Raw genomic sequence first — 20,331 nt, 5'->3', positions numbered from 1 at the left:
AGTCGGAAGAGTGTTAGTAAAGCGACTGGAATGTTGCACCCGAGTACCAGGGGAGGAAAACTGAGACATATTTGAACACGTCTCCCGTTCACATGGTTGATCATACTCTGGGTTCCACATGCATGTTTTAGCTGAAGGAAGAATACCTTAAACCTGGAGAGTTGAGACCCGTGTAATGGGTACCATGCAATATGACTTCAAAGGGTGTTCATTTGCTCACCGAACCTCTCCAATCCTATCACTGCTGCGTTTATGCCCCTGTACACACGCTTGATTCTCTTTTGGAGACATAGCAATCCATAGGTTTTAAGATACTTACTAGTCAGGTACATTCTTAGGCGTTTAATATGGGGTGTTGAGTCCATTTCGTTGAGCAAGGAGTAGCTCTTGTCTATTCCATATTTGGCTTAAGGAACTTTATCTGTGCTCATTTCAATCTCTGGTTTTATGTAGCACCCCAACTCACCTTTCCCCTTAAGCAAGCATAAGTTGGTTTTCTAAATTTGAGACCCTGTTCTGTTTTGGAATGCAGTTCCTGTGTAGCCAAGTTTACATTCCGTGTATTAGTGATATCTTATGATGTTTCTTTTTCTGTGTGACTTATTTCAGTTAGAATCATCGTACCTGAATCCACTCATTGTGCTGCTAAGGGCCTGATGACACAGATTTCATTGCTGAGTGATATTGCTTTGTAAGTAAATACCACAACTTCTTTATCCATTTTTCAGTTTCTGCGATGTTGAACTTGTACTGTAAACGAGGTTCTTGTAAACAGAGCCGTTCCAAACTTTGGGGTGGCTGTGTCTTTTTGATTTTAATTTCCCTAAGCTATAGGACCATAAGTGGAAGTGCCCTAGGTTCTGTTGCTTTGTTTTTTAGATGTTTCAGGAAACACCATACACTTCTCCCGAGTGGTTGTTGGCAATTTACATCCCGCCCATCAGCATAACAAGGCTCCCAGTTCTCCATGGCCTGTCCTGCCTTTCTGGATTTTACACTTTTTTCAGATGGCCCTTTTGACCGGGGGGAAGTGAGACTTCATTGTAGTGCAGATTTCCTTTGCAAGCTTGCTTGGTTGGCCAAAAAGGGCGTATGCGTTTTTTCCTGAATATATTCAGGAAAAAATGCATACGCCCTTTTTGGCCAAGTGCATCATTGTGGACGTTCTGCCTCTTTTCCTATGCTTTCAATGCAATTCCAGTCTACCTCCTGAAATCGGTTTCCTGCAATTCTGCCCCGCTTTCAAGTCCTCTTGGCAGCCTTACTTCAGTCTATTTTTGGACGATAGCTGTCATTTATAACTCTGCAGGTTTGTGAATTACAGTGCCCCTGAGCTCCTTTCTTCAACTCGCTTTCTTGTGACCTGGCCGCAACACCGCAGGATGGCTTCAGGCCCTAATCTGGTTCCGGCACGGCACGCTGAGCCTTTGGTTATTTCCTCTTCCTGGTGGGAAATGAGAGTTAAATTTGCCCGTCCAGACACCTCCAGCTAGTCTCTCATTGGTTCTCGCTATTCCTGTTCATCTTCCGCAGAAATTGCAAACTGGGCCAAACAGGAGGTTAAAGGGACTGACTCTCCAAGTCGGGAGAGTGTTAGTAAAGCATCTGGAATGTTGCACCCGAGTACCAGGGTACGAAACCTGAGACATATTTGAAAACGTCTCCCGATCACATGGTTGATCATACTCTAGGTTCCACATGCATGTTTTAGCTGAAGGAAGAATACCTTAAACTTGGGTAGTTGAAACCCGTGGAATGGGTACCATGCAATATGACTTCAAAGGGTCTTCATTTGCTCACCGAACCTCTCCAATCCTATCACTGCTGCATTTATGCCCCTGTACACATGCTTGATTCTCTTTCGGAGACATAGCAATCCATAGGTTTTAAGATACTTACAAGTAAGGTACATTCTTAGGCGTTTAATATGCGGTGTTGAGTCCATTTCGTTGAGCAAGGAGTAGCTCTTGTCTATTCCATATTTGGCTTAAGGAACTTTATCTGTGCTCATTTCAATCTCTGGTTTTATGCAGCACCCCAACTCACCTTTACCCTTAAGCAAGCATAAGTTGTTTTTCTAAATTTGAGAACCTGTTCTGTTCTGTAATTCAGTTCCTGTGTAGCCAAGTTTCCATTCCGTGTATTACTGATATCTTATGATGTTTCTTTTTCTGTGTGACTTATTTCAGTTAGAATCATCATACCTGAATCCACTCATTGTGCTGCTAAGGGCCTGATGACACAGATTTCATTGCTGAGTGATATTGCTTTGTAAGTAAATACCACAACTTCTTTATCCATTTTTCACTTTCTGCGATGTTGAACTTGTACTGTAAACGAGGTTCTTGTAAACAGAGCCGTTCCAAACTTTGGGGTGGCTGTGTCTTTTTGATTTTAAATTCCCTAAGCCATAGGACCATAAGTGGAAGTGCCCTAGGCTCTGTTGCTTTGTTTTTTAGATGTTTCAGGAAACACCATACACTTCTCCCGAGTGGTTGTTGGCAATTTACATCCCGCCCATCAGCATAACAAGGCTCCCAGTTCTCCATGGCCTGTCCTGCCTTTCTGGATTTTACACTTTTTTCAGATGGCCCTTTTGACCGGGGGGAAGTGAGACTTCATTGTAGTGCAGATTTCCTTTGCAAGCTTGCTTGGTTGGCCAAAAAGGGCGTATGCGTTTTTTCCTGAATATATTCAGGAAAAAACGCATACGCCCTTTTTGGCCAAGTGCATCATTGTGGACGTTCTGCCTCTTTTCCTATGCTTTCAATGCAATTCCAGTCTACCTCCTGAAATCGGTTTCCTGCAATTCTGCCCCGCTTTCAAGTCCTCTTGGCAGCCTTATTTCAGTCTATTTTTGGACGATAGCTGTCATTTATAACTCTGCAGGTTTGTGAATTACAGTGCCCCTGAGCTCCTTTCTTCAACTCGCTTTCTTTTGAGCTGGCCGCAACACCGTAGGATGGCTTCAGGCCCTAATCTGGTTCCGGCACGGCACACTGAGCCTTTGGTTATTTCCTCTTCCTGGTGGGAAATGAGAGTTAAATTTGCCCGTCCAGACACCTCCAGCTAGTCTCTCATTGGTTCTCGCTATTCCTGTTCATCTTCCGCAGAAATTGCAAACTGGGCCAAACAGGAGGTTAAAGGGACTGACTCTCCAAGTCGGGAGAGTGTTAGTAAAGCATCTGGAATGTTGCACCCGAGTACCAGGGTACGAAAACTGAGACATATTTGAAAACGTCTCCCGATCACATGGTTGATCATACTCTAGGTTCCACATGCATGTTTTAGCTGAAGGAAGAATACCTTAAACTTGGGTAGTTGAAACCCGTGGAATGGGTACCATGCAATATGACTTCAAAGGGTCTTCATTTGCTCACCGAACCTCTCCAATCCTATCACTGCTGCATTTATGCCCCTGTACACATGCTTGATTCTCTTTCGGAGACATAGCAATCCATAGGTTTTAAGATACTTACAAGTAAGGTACATTCTTAGGCGTTTAATATGCGGTGTTGAGTCCATTTCGTTGAGCAAGGAGTAGCTCTTGTCTATTCCATATTTGGCTTAAGGAACTTTATCTGTGCTCATTTCAATCTCTGGTTTTATGCAGCACCCCAACTCACCTTTACCCTTAAGCAAGCATAAGTTGTTTTTCTAAATTTGAGAACCTGTTCTGTTCTGTAATTCAGTTCCTGTGTAGCCAAGTTTCCATTCCGTGTATTACTGATATCTTATGATGTTTCTTTTTCTGTGTGACTTATTTCAGTTAGAATCATCATACCTGAATCCACTCATTGTGCTTCTAAGGGCCTGATGACACAGATTTCATTGCTGTGTGATATTGCTTTGTAAGTAAATACCACAACTTCTTTATCCATTTTTCACTTTCTGCGATGTTGAACTTGTACTGTAAACGAGGTTCTTGTAAACAGAGCCGTTCCAAACTTTGGGGTGGCTGTGTCTTTTTGATTTTAAATTCCCTAAGCCATAGGACCATAAGTGGAAGTGCCCTAGGCTCTGTTGCTTTGTTTTTTAGATGTTTCAGGAAACACCATACACTTCTCCCGAGTGTCTGTTGGCAATTTACATCCCGCCCATCAGCATAACAAGGCTCCCAGTTCTCCATGGCCTGTCCTGCCTTTCTGGATTTTACACTTTTTTCAGATGGCCCTTTTGACCCGGGGGAAGTGAGACTTCATTGTAGTGCAGATTTCCTTTGCAAGCTTGCTTGGTTGGCCAAAAAGTGCGTATGCGTTTTTTCCTGAATATATTCAGGAAAAAACGCATACGCCCTTTTTGGCCAAGTGCATCATTGTGGACGTTCTGCCTCTTTTCCTATGCTTTCAATGCAATTCCAGTCTACCTCCTGAAATCGGTTTCCTGCAATGCTGCCCCGCTTTCAAGTCCTCTTGGCAGCCTTACTTCAGTCTATTTTTGGACGATAGCTGTCATTTATAACTCTGCAGGTTTGTGAATTACAGTGCCCCTGAGCTCCTTTCTTCAACTCGCTTTCTTGTGACCTGGCCGCAACACCGCAGGATAGCTTCAGGCCCTAATCTGGTTCTGGCACGGCACGCTGAGCCTTTGGTTAATTCCTCTTCCTGGTGGGAAATGAGAGTTAAATTTGCCCGTCCAGACACCTCCAGCTAGTCTCTCACTGGTTCTCGCTATTCCTGTTCATCTTCCGCAGAAATTGCAAACTGGGCCAAACAGGAGGTTAAAGGGACTGACTCTCCAACTCGGGAGAGTGTTAGTAAAGCGTCTGGAATGTTGCACCCGAGTACCAGGGTACGAAAACTGAGACATATTTGAACACGTCTCCCGATCACATGGTTGATCATACTCTGGGTTCCACATGCATGTTTTAGCTGAAGGAAGAATACCTTAAACCTGGGTAGTTGAAACCCGTGGAATGGGTACCATGCAATATGACTTCAAAGGGTCTTCATTTGCTCACCGAACCTCTCCAATCCTATCACTGCTGCGTTTATGCCCCTGTACACATGCTTGATTCTCTTTCGGAGACATAGCAATCAATAGGTTTTAAGATACTTACTAGTCAGGTACATTCTTACGCGTTTAATATGGGGTGTTGAGTCCATTTCGTTGAGCAAGGAATAGCTCTTGTCTATTCCATATTTGGCTTAAGGAACTTTATCTGTGCTCATTTCAATCTCTGGTTTTATGCAGCACCCCAACTCACCTTTCCCCTTAAGCAAGCATAAGTTGGTTCTAAATTTGAGACCCTGTTCTGTTTTGGAATGCAGTTCCTGTGTAGCCAAGTTTACATTCCGTGTATTACTGATATCTTATGATGTTTCTTTTTCTGTGTGACTTATTTCAGTTAGAATCATCGTACCTGAATCCACTCATTATGCTGCTACGGGCCTGATGACATAGATTTCATTGCTGAGTGATACTGCATTGTACGTAAGTACCACAAGTTCTTTATCCATTTTTCACTTTCTGTGATATTAAACTTGTACGGTAAACGAGGTTCTTGTAAACGGAGGCGTCCCAAACTTTGGGGTGGCTGTGTTTTTGATTTTAATTTCCCTAAGCTATAGGACCATAAGTGGAAGTGCCCTAAGCTCTGTTGCTTTGTTTTTTAGATGTTTCAGGAAACACCATACACTTCTCCTGAGTGTCTGTTGGCAATTTACATCCCGCCCATCAGCATAACAAGGCTCCCAGTTCTCCATGGCCTGTCCTGCCTTTCTGGATTTTACACTTTTTTCAGATGGCCCTTTTGACCGGGGGGAAGTGAGACTTCATTGTAGTGCAGATTTCCTTTGCAAGCTTGCTTGGTTGGCCAAAAAGTGCGTATGCGTTTTTTCCTGAATATATTCAGGAAAAAACGCATACGCCCTTTTTGGCCAAGTGCATCATTGTGGACGTTCTGCCTCTTTTCCTATGCTTTCAATGCAATTCCAGTCTACCTCCTGAAATCGGTTTCCTGCAATTCTGCCCCGCTTTCAAGTCCTCTTGGCAGCCTTCCTTCAGTCTATTTTTGGACGATAGCTGTCATTTATAACTCTGCAGGTTTGTGAATTACAGTGCCCCTGAGCTCCTTTCTTCAACTCGCTTTCTTTTGAGCTGGCCGCAACACCGCAGGATGTCTTCAGGCCCTAATCTGGTTCTGGCACGGCATTCTGAGCCTTTGGTTAATTCCTCTTCCTGGTGGGAAATGAGAGTTAAATTTGCCCATCCAGACACCTCCAGCTAGTCTCTCATTGATTCTCGCTATTCCTGTTCATCTTCCGCAGAAATTGCAAACTGGGCCAAACAGGAGGTTAAAGGGACTGACTCTCCAAGTGGGGAGAGTGTTAGTAAGCGTCTGGAATGTTGCACCCGAGTACCAGGGTACGAAAACTGAGACATATTTGAACACGTCTCCCGATCACATGGTTGATCATACTCTAGGTTCCACATGCATGTTTTAGCTGAAGGAAGAATACCTTAAACCTGGGTAGTTGAAACCCATGGAATGGGTACCATGCAATATGACTTCAAAGGGTCTTCATTTGCTCACGAACCTCTCCAGTCCTATCACTGCTGCGTTTATGCCCCTGTACACATGCTTGATTCTCTTTTGGAGACATAGCAATCCATAGGTTTTAAGATACTTACTAGTCAGGTACATTCTTAGGCGTTTAATATGCGGTGTTGAGTCCATTTCGTTGAGCAAGGAGTAGCTCATGTCTATTCCATATTTGGCTTAAGGAACTTTATCTGTGCTCATTTCAATCTCTGGTTTTATGCAGCACCCCAACTCACCTTTCCCCTTAAGCAAGCATAAGTTGGTTTTCTAAATTTGAGACCCTGTTCTGTTCTGTAATTCAGTTCCTGTGTAGCCAAGTTTACATTCCGTGTATTAGTGATATCTTATGATGTTTCTTTTTCTGTGTGACTTATTTCAGTTAGAATCATCATACCTGAATCCACTCATTGTGCTGCTAAGGGCCTGATGACACAGATTTCATTGCTGAGTGTTATTGTTTTGTAAGTAAATACCACAGCTTCTTTATCCATTTTTCATTTTCTGCGATGTTGAACTTGTTCTGTAAACGAGATTCTTGTAAACAGAGGCGTCCCAAACTTTGGGGTGGCTGTGTCTTTTTCATTTTAATTTCCCTAAGCTATAGGACCATAAGTGGAAGTGCCCTAGGCTCTGTTGATTTGTTTTTTCGATGTTTCAGGAAACACCATACACTTCTCCCGAGTGTCTGTTGGCAATTTACATCCCGCCCATCAGCATAACAAGGCTCCCAGTTCTCCATGGCCTGTCCTGCCTTTCTGGATTTTACACTTTTTTCAGATGGCCCTTTTGACCGGGGGGAAGTGAGACTTCATTGTAGTGCAGATTTCCTTTGCAAGCTTGCTTGGTTGGCCAAAAAGGGCGTATGCGTTTTTTCCTGAATATATTCAGGAAAAAACGCATACGCCCTTTTTGGCCAAGTGCATCATTGTGGACGTTCTGCCTCTTTTCCTATGCTTTCAGTGTAATTCCAGTCTACCTCCTGAAATCGGTTTCCTGCAATGCTGCCCCGCTTTCAAGTCCTCTTGGCAGCCTTACTTCAGTCTATTTTTGGACGATAGCTGTCATTTATAACTCTGCAGGTTTGTGAATTACAGTGCCCCTGAGCTCCTTTCTTCAACTCGTTTTCTTGTGAGCTGGCTGCAACACCGCTGGATAGCTTCAGGCCCTAATCTGGTTCCGGCACGGCATGCTGAGCCTTTGGTTATTTCCTCTTTCTGGTGGGAAATGAGAGTTAAATTTGCCCGTCCAGACACCTCCAGCTAGTCTCTCATTGGTTCTCCCTATTCCTGTTCATCTTCCGCAGAAATTGCAAACGGGGCCAAACAGGAGGTTAAAGGTGCTGACTCTCCAAGTGGGGAGAGTGTTAGTAAAGCGTCTGGAATGTTGCACCCGAGTACCAGGGGAGGAAAACTGAGACATACTTGAACACGTCTCCCGTTCACATGGTTGATCATACTCTGGGTTCCACATGCATGTTTTAGCTGAAGGAAGAATACCTTAAACCTGGAGAGTTGAGACCCGTGGAATGGGTACCATGCAATATGATTTCAAAGGATCTTCATTTGCTCACCGAACCTCTCCAATCCTATCACTGCTGCGTTTATGCCCCTGTACACACCCTTGATTCTCTTTTGGAGACATAGCAATCCATAGGTTTTAAGATACTTACTAGTCAGGTACATTCTTAGGCGTTTAATATGGGGTGTTGAGTCCATTTCGTTGAGCAAGGAGTAGCTCTTGTCTATTCCATATTTGGCTTAAGGAACTTTATCTGTGCTCATTTCAATCTCTGGTTTTATGCAGCACCCCAACTCACCTTTCCCCTTAAGCAAGCATAAGTTGGTTTTCTAAATTTGAGACCCTGTTCTGTTCTGTAATTCAGTTCCTGTGTAGCCAAGTTTACATTCCGTGTATTACTGATATCTTATGATGTTTCTTTTTCTGTGTGACTTACTTCAGTTAGAATCATCATACCTGAATCCACTCATTGTGCTGCTAAGGGCCTGATGACACAGATTTCATTGCTGAGTGATATTGCTTTGTAAGTAAATACCACAACTTCTTTATCCATTTTTCACTTTCTGCGATGTTGAACTTGTACTGTAAACGAGGTTCTTGTAAACAGAGCCGTTCCAAACTTTGGGGTGGCTGTGTCTTTTTGATTTTAAATTCCCTAAGCCATAGGACCATAAGTGGAAGTGCCCTAGGCTCTGTTGCTTTGTTTTTTAGATGTTTCAGGAAACACCATACACTTCTCCGGAGTGGTTGTTGGCAATTTACATCCCGCCCATCAGCATAACAAGGCTCCCAGTTCTCCATGGCCTGTCCTGCCTTTCTGGATTTTACACTTTTTTCAGATGGCCCTTTTGACCCGGGGGAAGTGAGACTTCATTGTAGTGCAGATTTCCTTTGCAAGCTTGCTTGGTTGGCCAAAAAGTGCGTATGCGTTTTTTCCTGAATATATTCAGGAAAAAACGCATACGCCCTTTTTGGCCAAGTGCATCATTGTGGACGTTCTGCCTCTTTTCCTATGCTTTCAATGCAATTCCAGTCTACCTCCTGAAATCGGTTTCCTGCAATGCTGCCCCGCTTTCAAGTCCTCTTGGCAGCCTTACTTCAGTCTATTTTTGGATGATAGCTGTCATTTATAACTCTGCAGGTTTGTGAATTACAGTGCCCCTGAGCTCCTTTCTTCAACTCGCTTTCTTGTGACCTGGCCGCAACACCGCAGGATAGCTTCAGGCCCTAATCTGGTTCTGGCACGGCACGCTGAGCCTTTGGTTAATTCCTCTTCCTGGTGGGAAATGAGAGTTAAATTTGCCCGTCCAGACACCTCCAGCTAGTCTCTCATTGGTTCTCGCTATTCCTGTTCATCTTCCGCAGAAATTGCAAACTGGGCCAAACAGGAGGTTAAAGGGACTGACTCTCCAACTCGGGAGAGTGTTAGTAAAGCGTCTGGAATGTTGCACCCGAGTACCAGGGTACGAAAACTGAGACATATTTGAACACGTCTCCCGATCACATGGTTGATCATACTCTGGGTTCCACATGCATGTTTTAGCTGAAGGAAGAATACCTTAAACCTGGGTAGTTGAAACCCGTGGAATGGGTACCATGCAATATGACTTCAAAGGGTCTTCATTTGCTCACCGAACCTCTCCAATCCTATCACTGCTGCGTTTATGCCCCTGTACACATGCTTGATTCTCTTTCGGAGACATAGCAATCAATAGGTTTTAAGATACTTACTAGTCAGGTACATTCTTAGGCGTTTAATATGGGGTGTTGAGTCCATTTCGTTGAGCAAGGAGTAGCTCTTGTCTATTCCATATTTGGCTTAAGGAACTTTATCTGTGCTCATTTCAATCTCTGGTTTTATGCAGCACCCCAACTCACCTTTCCCCTTAAGCAAGCATAAGTTGGTTCTAAATTTGAGACCCTGTTCTGTTTTGGAATGCAGTTCCTGTGTAGCCAAGTTTACATTCCGTGTATTACTGATATCTTATGATGTTTCTTTTTCTGTGTGACTTATTTCAGTTAGAATCATCGTACCTGAATCCGCTCATTATGCTGCTACGGGCCTGATGACATAGATTTCATTGCTGAGTGATACTGCATTGTACGTAAGTACCACAAGTTCTTTATCCATTTTTCACTTTCTGTGATATTGAACTTGTACGGTAAACGAGGTTCTTGTAAACGGAGGCGTCCCAAACTTTGGGGTGGCTGTGTTTTTGATTTTAATTTCCCTAAGCTATAGGACCATAAGTGGAAGTGCCCTAGGCTCTGTTGCTTTGTTTTTTAGATGTTTCAGGAAACACCATACACTTCTCCTGAGTGTCTGTTGGCAATTTACATCCCGCCCTTCAGCATAACAAGGCTCCCAGTTCTCCATGGCCTGTCCTGCCTTTCTGGATTTTACACTTTTTTCAGATGGCCCTTTTGACCGGGGGGAAGTGAGACTTCATTGTAGTGCAGATTTCCTTTGCAAGCTTGCTTGGTTGGCCAAAAAGGGCGTATGCGTTTTTTCCTGAATATATTCAGGAAAAAATGCATACGCCCTTTTTGGCCAAGTGCATCATTGTGGACGTTCTGCCTCTTTTCCTATGCTTTCAATGCAATTCCAGTCTACCTCCTGAAATCGGTTTCCTGCAATTCTGCCCCGCTTTCAAGTCCTCTTGGCAGCCTTCCTTCAGTCTATTTTTGGACGATAGCTGTCATTTATAACTCTGCAGGTTTGTGAATTACAGTGCCCCTGAGCTCCTTTCTTCAACTCGCTTTCTTTTGAGCTGGCCGCAACACCGCAGGATGTCTTCAGGCCCTAATCTGGTTCTGGCACGGCATGCTGAGCCTTTGGTTAATTCCTCTTCCTGGTGGGAAATGAGAGTTAAATTTGCCCATCCAGACACCTCCAGCTAGTCTCTCATTGATTCTCGCTATTCCTGTTCATCTTCCGCAGAAATTGCAAACTGGGCCAAACAGGAGGTTAAAGGGACTGACTCTCCAAGTGGGGAGAGTGTTAGTAAGTGTCTGGAATGTTGCACCCGAGTACCAGGGTACGAAAACTGAGACATATTTGAACACGTCTCCCGATCACATGGTTGATCATACTCTAGGTTCCACATGCATGTTTTAGCTGAAGGAAGAATACCTTAAACCTGGGTAGTTGAAACCCATGGAATGGGTACCATGCAATATGACTTCAAAGGGTCTTCATTTGCTCACGAACCTCTCCAGTCCTATCACTGCTGCGTTTATGCCCCTGTACACATGCTTGATTCTCTTTTGGAGACATAGCAATCCATAGGTTTTAAGATACTTACTAGTCAGGTACATTCTTAGGCGTTTAATATGCGGTGTTGAGTCCATTTCGTTGAGCAAGGAGTAGCTCTTGTCTATTCCATATTTGGCTTAAGGAACTTTATCTGTGCTCATTTCAATCTCTGGTTTTATGCAGCACCCCAACTCACCTTTACCCTTAAGCAAGCATAAGTTGGTTTTCTAAATTTGAGACCCTGTTCTGTTCTGTAATTCAGTTCCTGTGTAGCCAAGTTTACATTCCGTGTATTAGTGATATCTTATGATGTTTCTTTTTCTGTGTGACTTATTTCAGTTAGAATCATCATACCTGAATCCACTGATTGTGCTGCTAAGGGCCTGATGACACAGATTTCATTGCTGAGTGTTATTGTTTTGTAAGTAAATACCACAGCTTCTTTATCCATTTTTCATTTTCTGCGATGTTGAACTTGTACTGTAAACGAGATTCTTGTAAACAGAGGCGTCCCAAACTTTGGGGTGGCTGTGTCTTTTTTATTTTAATTTCCCTAAGCTATAGGACCATAAGTGGAAGTGCCCTAGGCTCTGTTGATTTGTTTTTTCGATGTTTCAGGAAACACCATACACTTCTCCCGAGTGTCTGTTGGCAATTTACATCCCGCCCATCAGCATAACAAGGCTCCCAGTTCTCCATGGCCTGTCCTGCCTTTCTGGATTTTACACTTTTTTCAGATGGCCCTTTTGACCGGGGGGAAGTGAGACTTCATTGTAGTGCAGATTTCCTTTGCAAGCTTGCTTGGTTGGCCAAAAAGGGCGTGTGCGTTTTTTCCTGAATATATTCAGGAAAAAACGCATACGCCCTTTTTGGCCACGTGCATCATTGTGGACGTTCTGCCTCTTTTCCTATGCTTTCAATGTAATTCCAGTCTACCTCCTGAAATCGGTTTCCTGCAATGCTGCCCCGCTTTCAAGTCCTCTTGGCAGCCTTACTTCAGTATATTTTTGGACGATAGCTGTCATTTATAACTCTGCAGGTTTGTGAATTACAGTGCCCCTGAGCTCCTTTCTTCAACTCGTTTTCTTGTGAGCTGGCTGCAACACCGCTGGATAGCTTCAGGCCCTAATCTGGTTCCGGCACGGCATGCTGAGCCTTTGGTTATTTCCTCTTTCTGGTGGGAAATGAGAGTTAAATTTGCCCGTCCAGACACCTCCAGCTAGTCTCTCATTGGTTCTCCCTATTCCTGTTCATCTTCCGCAGAAATTGCAAACGGGGCCAAACAGGAGGTTAAAGGTGCTGACTCTCCAAGTGGGGAGAGTGTTAGTAAAGCGTCTGGAATGTTGCACCCGAGTACCAGGGGAGGAAAACTGAGACATACTTGAACACGTCTCCCGTTCACATGGTTGATCATACTCTGGGTTCCACATGCATGTTTTAGCTGAAGGAAGAATACCTTAAACCTGGAGAGTTGAGACCCGTGTAATGGGTACCATGCAATATGATTTCAAAGGATCTTCATTTGCTCACCGAACCTCTCCAATCCTATCACTGCTGCGTTTATGCCCCTGTACACACCCTTGATTCTCTTTTGGAGACATAGCAATCCATAGGTTTTAAGATACTTACTAGTCAGGTACATTCTTAGGCGTTTAATATGGGGTGTTGAGTCCATTTCGTTGAGCAAGGAGTAGCTCTTGTCTATTCCATATTTGGCTTAAGGAACTTTATCTGTGCTCATTTCAATCTCTGGTTTTATGCAGCACCCCAACTCACCTTCCCCCTTAAGCAAGCATAAGTTGGTTTTCTAAACTTGAGACACTGTTCTGTTTTGTAATTCAGTTCATGTGTAGCCAAGTTCACATTCTGTGTATTAGTGAATCCTTATGATGTTTCTTTTCTGTGTGACTTATTTCATTTCGAATCATCATACCTGAATCCACTTATTATGCAGCTATGGGCCTGATGACATAGATTTCATTGCTGAGTGATATTGCATTGTACGTAAGTACCACAAGTTCTTTATCCATTTTTCACTTTCTGCGATATTGAACTTGTACTGTAAACGAGGTTCTTGTAAACAGAGCCGTCCCAAACTTTGGGGTGGCTGTGTCTTTTTGATATTAATTTCCCTAAGCTATAGGACCATAAGTGGAAGTGCCCTAGGCTCTGTTGCTTTGTTTTTTAGATGTTTCAGGAAACACCATACACTTCTCCAGAGTGTCTGTTGGCAATTTACATCCCGCCCATCAGCATAAGAAGGCTCCCAGTTCTCCATGGCCTGTCGTGCCTTTATGGATTTTACACTTTTTTCAGATGGCCCTTTTGACCAGGTGGAAGTGAGACTTCATTGTAGTGCAGATATCCTTTGCAAGCTTGCTTGGTTGGCCAAAAAGTGCGTATGCGTTTTTTCCTGAATATATTCAGGAAAAAACACATACGCCCTTTTTGGCCAAGTGCATCATTGTCGAGTTTCTGACTCTCTTCATATGCTTTCAATGCAATTCCAGTCTACCTCCTGAAATCGGTTTCCTGCAATTCTGCCTTGCTTTCAATGCCTCTTCATAGCCTTAACTCAATATATTTTTTAAAAATAGTTGGCCTTTATAACTCTGCAGGTTTTTGAATTGCAGTGGCCCTTAGCTCCATTTTTTAGCTCTTATTTTTGTGGTATTGCCCCATAACCACAGGATTCCTTGAAGCCCTATTTTTCTTCTGGGGCACCTGCTGTGCCTTTGGTTAATTCTTCTTACTGATGTGATATTAGAGTGACATGTGCCCATTGAAACCGCTACAGCTAGTTCCTCACTGTTTCCCCCTATTCCCATTCATCCTCTGCACTAACTGCAGACTGTGCGATACCAGAACTTAAAGGCATTGACTCCATGTGGGGATGTTGTTAGTAAAGTGGCTGGAATGTCGATCCGGAGCCCCAGGAGAGGAAAAATGAGGTGCGTTTTAGAAACCTTTCCCGATCATATGGTATACCAGTCGCTGGGTTTCCCAAGCATGGTTTAGCTGTAGGAAGATTCCCTTCAACCTGGAGTGTTGGGACCCTTGGAATGAGTAGCATGAAGTATTGCATTAAACTTTCGGCAGTTGCTCACCAAAGCTCACCAATCCTGTCAGCCCCAAGTGTCCAGCCTTATGTCTTATCCAGCTGTGGGTTTATATGTGGTCAATCCAGGTTGTATCACATCCCCTGAGCGAATTTTGTAAGAATTTTTCTCTCTTTCATTGTTTCAGCGTTTTGTTTTTAAAATTTATTTCTATAATGGGGTTTAGCTCCTTTTCACTGCTGTGTTTGTGCCACTCTGCACACACTTGATTCCCTTATGGAGATATATCAATACATGGGTTTTAAGATTCTTATTCCTCAGATATATTTCTCTGCGGTGTATAGGGAGTGTTGAGGCCAGTTCATTGAGCAAGGTGTAGATCTTGTCTAATACCTATTTGGTTTATTGAACGGTATCTGTGCTAATTTCAAACTCTGGTTTTATGCATCACCCCACCTCTCCTTTCCCCTTAAGCTGACATAAGTGTGTTTTCTAAATGTGAGACACTGTTCTGTTCTGTAATTCATTTCTTGTGCAGCCATATTTACCCTCCCTCTATAAGTGATATCTTATGATATGTTTCTTTTTCTGTTTGACTTATTTCAAGTAGTATTATCGGACCTAAATCCACTCTTTATCCTTCTACTAGCCTTATTACATTGATTTCATGGTGAAGAGATATTCCATTGTACATAAGTACCACATCTTCTTTATCCATTGTTCTCTTTCCTGGGATATTTAAGGTGTACTGAAGTTGAGGTTCTTGTAAACAGAGTAGCCCTAAACTGTGGTGTGCTTGTGTCTTGTTGATTTTTAGACTTCCCTAGATATACTCCCATGATTGGAAGTGTCCTATGCTCTGTAGCTCTGTTTTTTAGATGATTTAGGAACCACCATACGCTTCTCCAGAGTGGCTCTCGGCAGTTCACACACTGCCCATCAGCGTATAAAGGCTCCCTGTTCTCCATGGCCTGTCCTGCATTTCTGGTTTTTACAATTTTTTAGGATGGCCCTTTTGACCGGTGGGAAGTGAGACTTCTTTGTTGTGCACATTTGCATTGCTTGCTTGCTTCGTTGCCCATAAAGTGCGTATGCGTTTTTTCCTGGATATAATCAGGAAAAAACGCATACGCCCTTTTGGGCCAACTGCATCATTGTCGAAATTCTGCCGCTTTTCATGTGCGTTAAAGACGAGTCCAATCTATCTCTTGAAATCTGTTTCTTGCAATTCTGTCTTGCATTCAGATCCTCTTCTTTGCCTTACCTCAACATATTTTTGGACGTTAGTTTTCATTTATAACTCTGCAGGTTTGTGAATTGCAGTGACCCTGAGCTCCATTTTTTAAGTTGCTCTTTTGTGAGCTGGCCTCAAACCCGCAGGATTGCTTCAGGCCCTATTTTGGCTCCGGCGAGGCAGGCTGAGCCTTTCTTTAATTCTTATTCTTAATGGGAAATTAGAGTGATATGTGCCCGTCCAAACCCCTACAACTCTTCTCTCATTGGTTCCCCCTCTTCCCGTTCATCCTCCTCACAATTTGCAAAATGTGTGAAACAGAAGTTTAAATGTGCTGATTCTCCAAGTGGGGAGATTCTAAGTAGCGTGGCTGGAATGGTGAACAGGAGCACCAGGAGAGGATAAATGAGGTGCATTTTAGACACATCTCCCGATCACATGGTGTACAGTCCTCTGGGTTTTCCATGCATGTTTTAGCTGTAGGAAGATCCCTTGAACCTGCAGATTTGGGACCCATTGAATGGGTACCAGGTAGTATTACTTTAAAGGGTGTGCATTTCCTCACCCAACCTCACATTTCTCTTAGCGCAAACAGTTTCCAGCCTTATGTCTCATCCTGCTGTGGGTCTAGATGTGTTCAATCCATGTTGCATCACCGTCCCTGAGGAAAAGTTGTAAGAGGTTTTCTCTGTCTCTCTGTCGTTTATTTTTTTCAATTTATTACTATATTGGTTACAGCTGATTTTCAAAGCTCTGTTTCTTGCTGCTGTACCTCCACTTGATTCGCGTACAGAGAGACATCAATAAATTCTTTTTCAGATTCTTACCAGTCGTATATATTCTTTTCCGGTGACTTGAGTGTGCTGAGTGCAGTTCTTTTAGCTACCGTGTAGGCCTTGTTGATTATCAGTTTGGTATTTGGAATGGTATCTTTGCTAATTTCAACCTCCTGGATGATGCCTCACCCCTCCCCACCTTTCCCGTTTAGCAGCCTTATGCGTGTTTTCTACATATTTGACTATGTTTTTGTTTTGTAATTTATTTCATGTGTAGCCATTTTGGATTCCACCTTTAAGTGATATCTTATGATATGTGTCTTTTTCTTTTTGAATTCTGTCACTTAGAATGATCATACGTAACTCCTCCGGAGTTGTTACAACTGGCCATATTTCATTGATTTCCAGGCTGAATAATATTCCACTCTACCTAAGTACCACATCTCTATCCATTTTTTCCCTCCAGAGACATTTAAGTTATATCCTAGTCGAGGATCTTTTAAACAGAGAGGGGGTAAACATTGGGGTGCCTGTGTCCTCTCGATTTTTGTTTTTCCCAAGATATACGCCCATGAGTGCAAGTGCCCTATGCTCTGTAGCTCATTTTTTAGATGCTTTAGTAAACACAATACACTTCTCCAGAATGGCCGTTGGCAATATACATTTCCACTATAAGTCTCACAGGGCTCCCTCTTCTCGTTGCCCTGTCCTGCATTTCTGTTGTTTACGCTTTATGAGGATGGCTCTTCTGACTGATGCGAAGTGATATCTTTTGTAGCATTGACTTCCAGTGCCCACCTGTTTGGTTGGCTAAAAAAGTGTATGCCCTTTTCTTGAATATATACAGAAAAGAACGCATACACCCTTTTTGGCCAACTGCAATGTTGGCAATGTTCAGCTCCTTTTCTTGTGCTTAATGGCGAGTCCTTTCTACCTCCTCAAATCCCTTTCCTGCCATTCTCCCTTGCTTACAAGTCCTTTTCTCTGACTTTCCTCAAGACATTTTTCAGTGATGGATATTTTCAACTCTGCAGTTTTGTGAATTTTACTGCCCCTGAGTTCCATTGTTCAACTCGTGTTTATGGGAACTGGCCACAAAGCAGCGGGATTTCCTCAAGCCCTATACTGTTTCCATGGGCAACCCTAGCCTTTGGTCAATTCGTCTTCCTGATTGGAAATTAGAGTGACATGTGCCTGTCTGAACACCTAGGACTTGTCTCTCATTGTTCCTCATCCTTCCGCTTCATCCTCTGGACAAATTCCAAACTGTACGCAACAGGATGTTGACAGTGCTGACATCTCCAAGTGGGGAGACTGTTAGTAAAGACGCTGGAGGGGTGAACCCGAGCACCAGGAGATGAGGAGATGAGATGCCTTTTCCAAACTCTTCCCGATCAGACGGTATACCATCCTCTGGGTGTGACAGACATGTTTTAGCAGTAGGAAGAGTCCCATTCATGTAAGGAGAACACCAGGGCTTTTTCAAAATCAGTGTCTCCCCGAAACCCAAACTGGGGAAGTTTTTAAGCTACGGCTACACATATGTTCATTAAGGGCCTTGGGAAGTAGGCAGAGTCCAAACTTTAGATGATTGAAGTCTTCAGGGTCAGAAGCACTCACCACCAGCTTCCCTTAGGCTACACTTTAACTGTCATTGATAGATGATGTCAATAAAAATATCTATTCTTTTTCAGATTATTTCCCCTTATAGGTTATTGCAAAATGTTGAGTGTAGTTCCCTGTGCTATACAGTAGTTCCTTGTTGATGATCTATTTTATACATAGCAGTGTGTATGTGTTAATTCCAAACTGTTAATTTATCCCTCCTCCCACCTTTCCCCTTTGGTAATAATAAATTATAAGATTTTATACTTCTCAGAAATGGGGGAGCTGAAAGAGAGGTATCATTTTCAATGGAAAAGCATTTAAAACAAGATTGAAGGTTTAACCAAGATTATTAGCTGTACATCCTTGGAAAGAAATCACTTCGTTTCTCTAATATTGACCTGACAAATAAGACAAACCTTTTCACTGAACTTGCTTATAAAAAGTGATGGAAATATCAAATGGAAGTGTTAAAAACATCTTATTTTACCCGAGCCTTATACACTGTTCTATGTTAACTACAGTTTGGCTCACACATCTGTTCATTGAGGTTACAATAGTCTCAATTTCTGTTACTGATCCTCCAGAGTGGACCCCAACAAGTGTCCCCCTGCCCAGTGTCATTGGGGCCAACAGATCGAGACTGAGTTTGGTTCACAAGCAAAGGAAACTTTATATTTTGATCAGAGAATGGAGAGGTGAGAGCATGCACTACCCCGTGGGCTGTGGGCTGGGCTGCTGTGTAGAGATCCTGTCAGAGTCAGTGGGAGGGAGGGAGGCGGCGGAGCTCTCGAGGGCCGGGTTGGCTGTAGCTCAGGCTCTATATCGTGGAGTCTGCACTGGGCCCCAGGAGCTGAGGTGTCGACCCAGCCATTCTGCACTAGGAAATCTGGTCTGAAGTGCCGGGTGTGGAACCTCTGCATGCGGGACCCTAGGAGCACGTGAAATTAGACAAAGCACAAAGGATAAAAAAGTTTAGACTTGACTTTATTGCCCAGATTCTATTTTTATCTCCCAGGGATTTTTAATGGGCTTTGCTGGGGACAAACCCCTCCTCTGCCTTTTGTCCCGTTCCTCATTCTTGGAGTGCTGAGGGTGCACACCCTTCTTCTGTAACTGCTGAGTGCTGAGTTGGGAGCCCTCATACCCTGGGGCGAGGGTCAGAGCTTCTCCCCAGCAGCCTCCCGGTGACGTTGATTGTCCCCAGGACCCCTGCCTCCCTGCTCGTCCACCTGAGCACCAGCATTGGAAGTGTTATAGATTCTAATGACCTTTAAGTGTCCAGGAAAGAGATGTGCAGAGACGCTGTGGGGGCCGGTTTCACCCCGCCCCACATTTGTTCGGCCACCTTAGGCTGACCGTCTCTGCCAGCCTAGATGCTCTGACCAGTAGTCTGCGCTTTCTTCAATTAGGCCCCTGAATTAACGTACAAACAGCACCAGGTGTCAGAGCCCTGCCCGCTCAACTCCCAGACAGTCCAGGGTCAGTGGTGACCAAGGACCATGATGGCTACTGAGTCAACAGCCTTTTGAAGTAAACAGGAGTCCAGCCGGTCTTATTGGCCACCATCATCACGGTGTCTGTAGGCTTTTCTATGGTGACAGTGTGGTATACTGTTCCCCCGCCAAGATTATTAGCTCCCCTCTGGGTGCAGTAAGTCCTGCAAGCAGTAGTCTACTCTTTTGGGACACACTCTTGTTGTTTTATGAGAGAAACTCCAGGTCAAGTGATGTTCACACGAGTCGTCATGGTGCCCTGTTGCCCCCGGTTATCTCTCTGGATGTTGGAGTTGGAGGGCCTCCTCACTCGAGGTCGGTGTGCCCACGGAGCGAACCCTGCAACTTCAGGGCATGGTTGGTGGTTAGGATCACCACGTGGGGTCCTTTTCCCTTAGGAGGGAGGTGGCCTTTTGGGCTGCTGATTTCCAGGTTTTTAGATACCGCCAGTATCTTGGCCAGATGTGGCAGTGGGCCAAGCCCCTTAGTGACCGTAGTTTATCCTACCTGGATGGCATTCTTGCATTGTTCCATTTCAAGTGGTCCCAGTTTTTGCACTAATTCTCCAATGGCGATTCACCTTTCACCGGGAATGTAAAGGTCAAAGGGTTTAGCTAAATTAGGGAGTTCCAGGGCAAGGGTCTGAATTGACTGCTCTTTCCATTCTTGAAAGGCCACTTCTGGATTCTATTCAAAAGGATCATCATCTTTTCCTTTCAGTGTTTCATATAGAGGCCCAGCTAGTAGACTGTAGCTAGGGATCCAGAAGCAGCAAACCCTGGCCTCCCCAGGAACCCCTAAGCTGTCTTCTAGTTTTAGAAAGGGGTAAGGCTGAAAATGGTT

General features: G+C 43.8%; 2 long non-coding RNA genes across 6 annotated transcripts in view; both read left to right on the top strand.

Moving 5' to 3' along the window:
- LOC307181359 overlaps window positions 1-11,742 on the top strand; it is a 316,991-nt gene extending 305,249 nt beyond the window's left edge. The window contains exons 2-3 of the long non-coding RNA XR_013826545.1: window positions 6,924-7,005; window positions 11,658-11,742. This is a non-coding gene — a long non-coding RNA (uncharacterized lncRNA). The remainder of the gene's footprint in view (window positions 1-6,923; window positions 7,006-11,657) is intronic.
- The window catches only part of LOC307181358, an 863,843-nt gene that overhangs the window by 737,311 nt on the left and 106,201 nt on the right, over window positions 1-20,331 (top strand). The window lies entirely within an intron of this gene.

Source organism: Stenella coeruleoalba (genome assembly GCF_951394435.1).
Source record: "Stenella coeruleoalba genome assembly, contig: scaffold_126, whole genome shotgun sequence".
Lineage (NCBI taxonomy): Eukaryota > Metazoa > Chordata > Mammalia > Artiodactyla > Delphinidae > Stenella > Stenella coeruleoalba.
The sequence above is the reverse complement of the archived record's forward strand: the minus strand, read 5'-3'. Positions and strand labels throughout refer to the sequence as shown.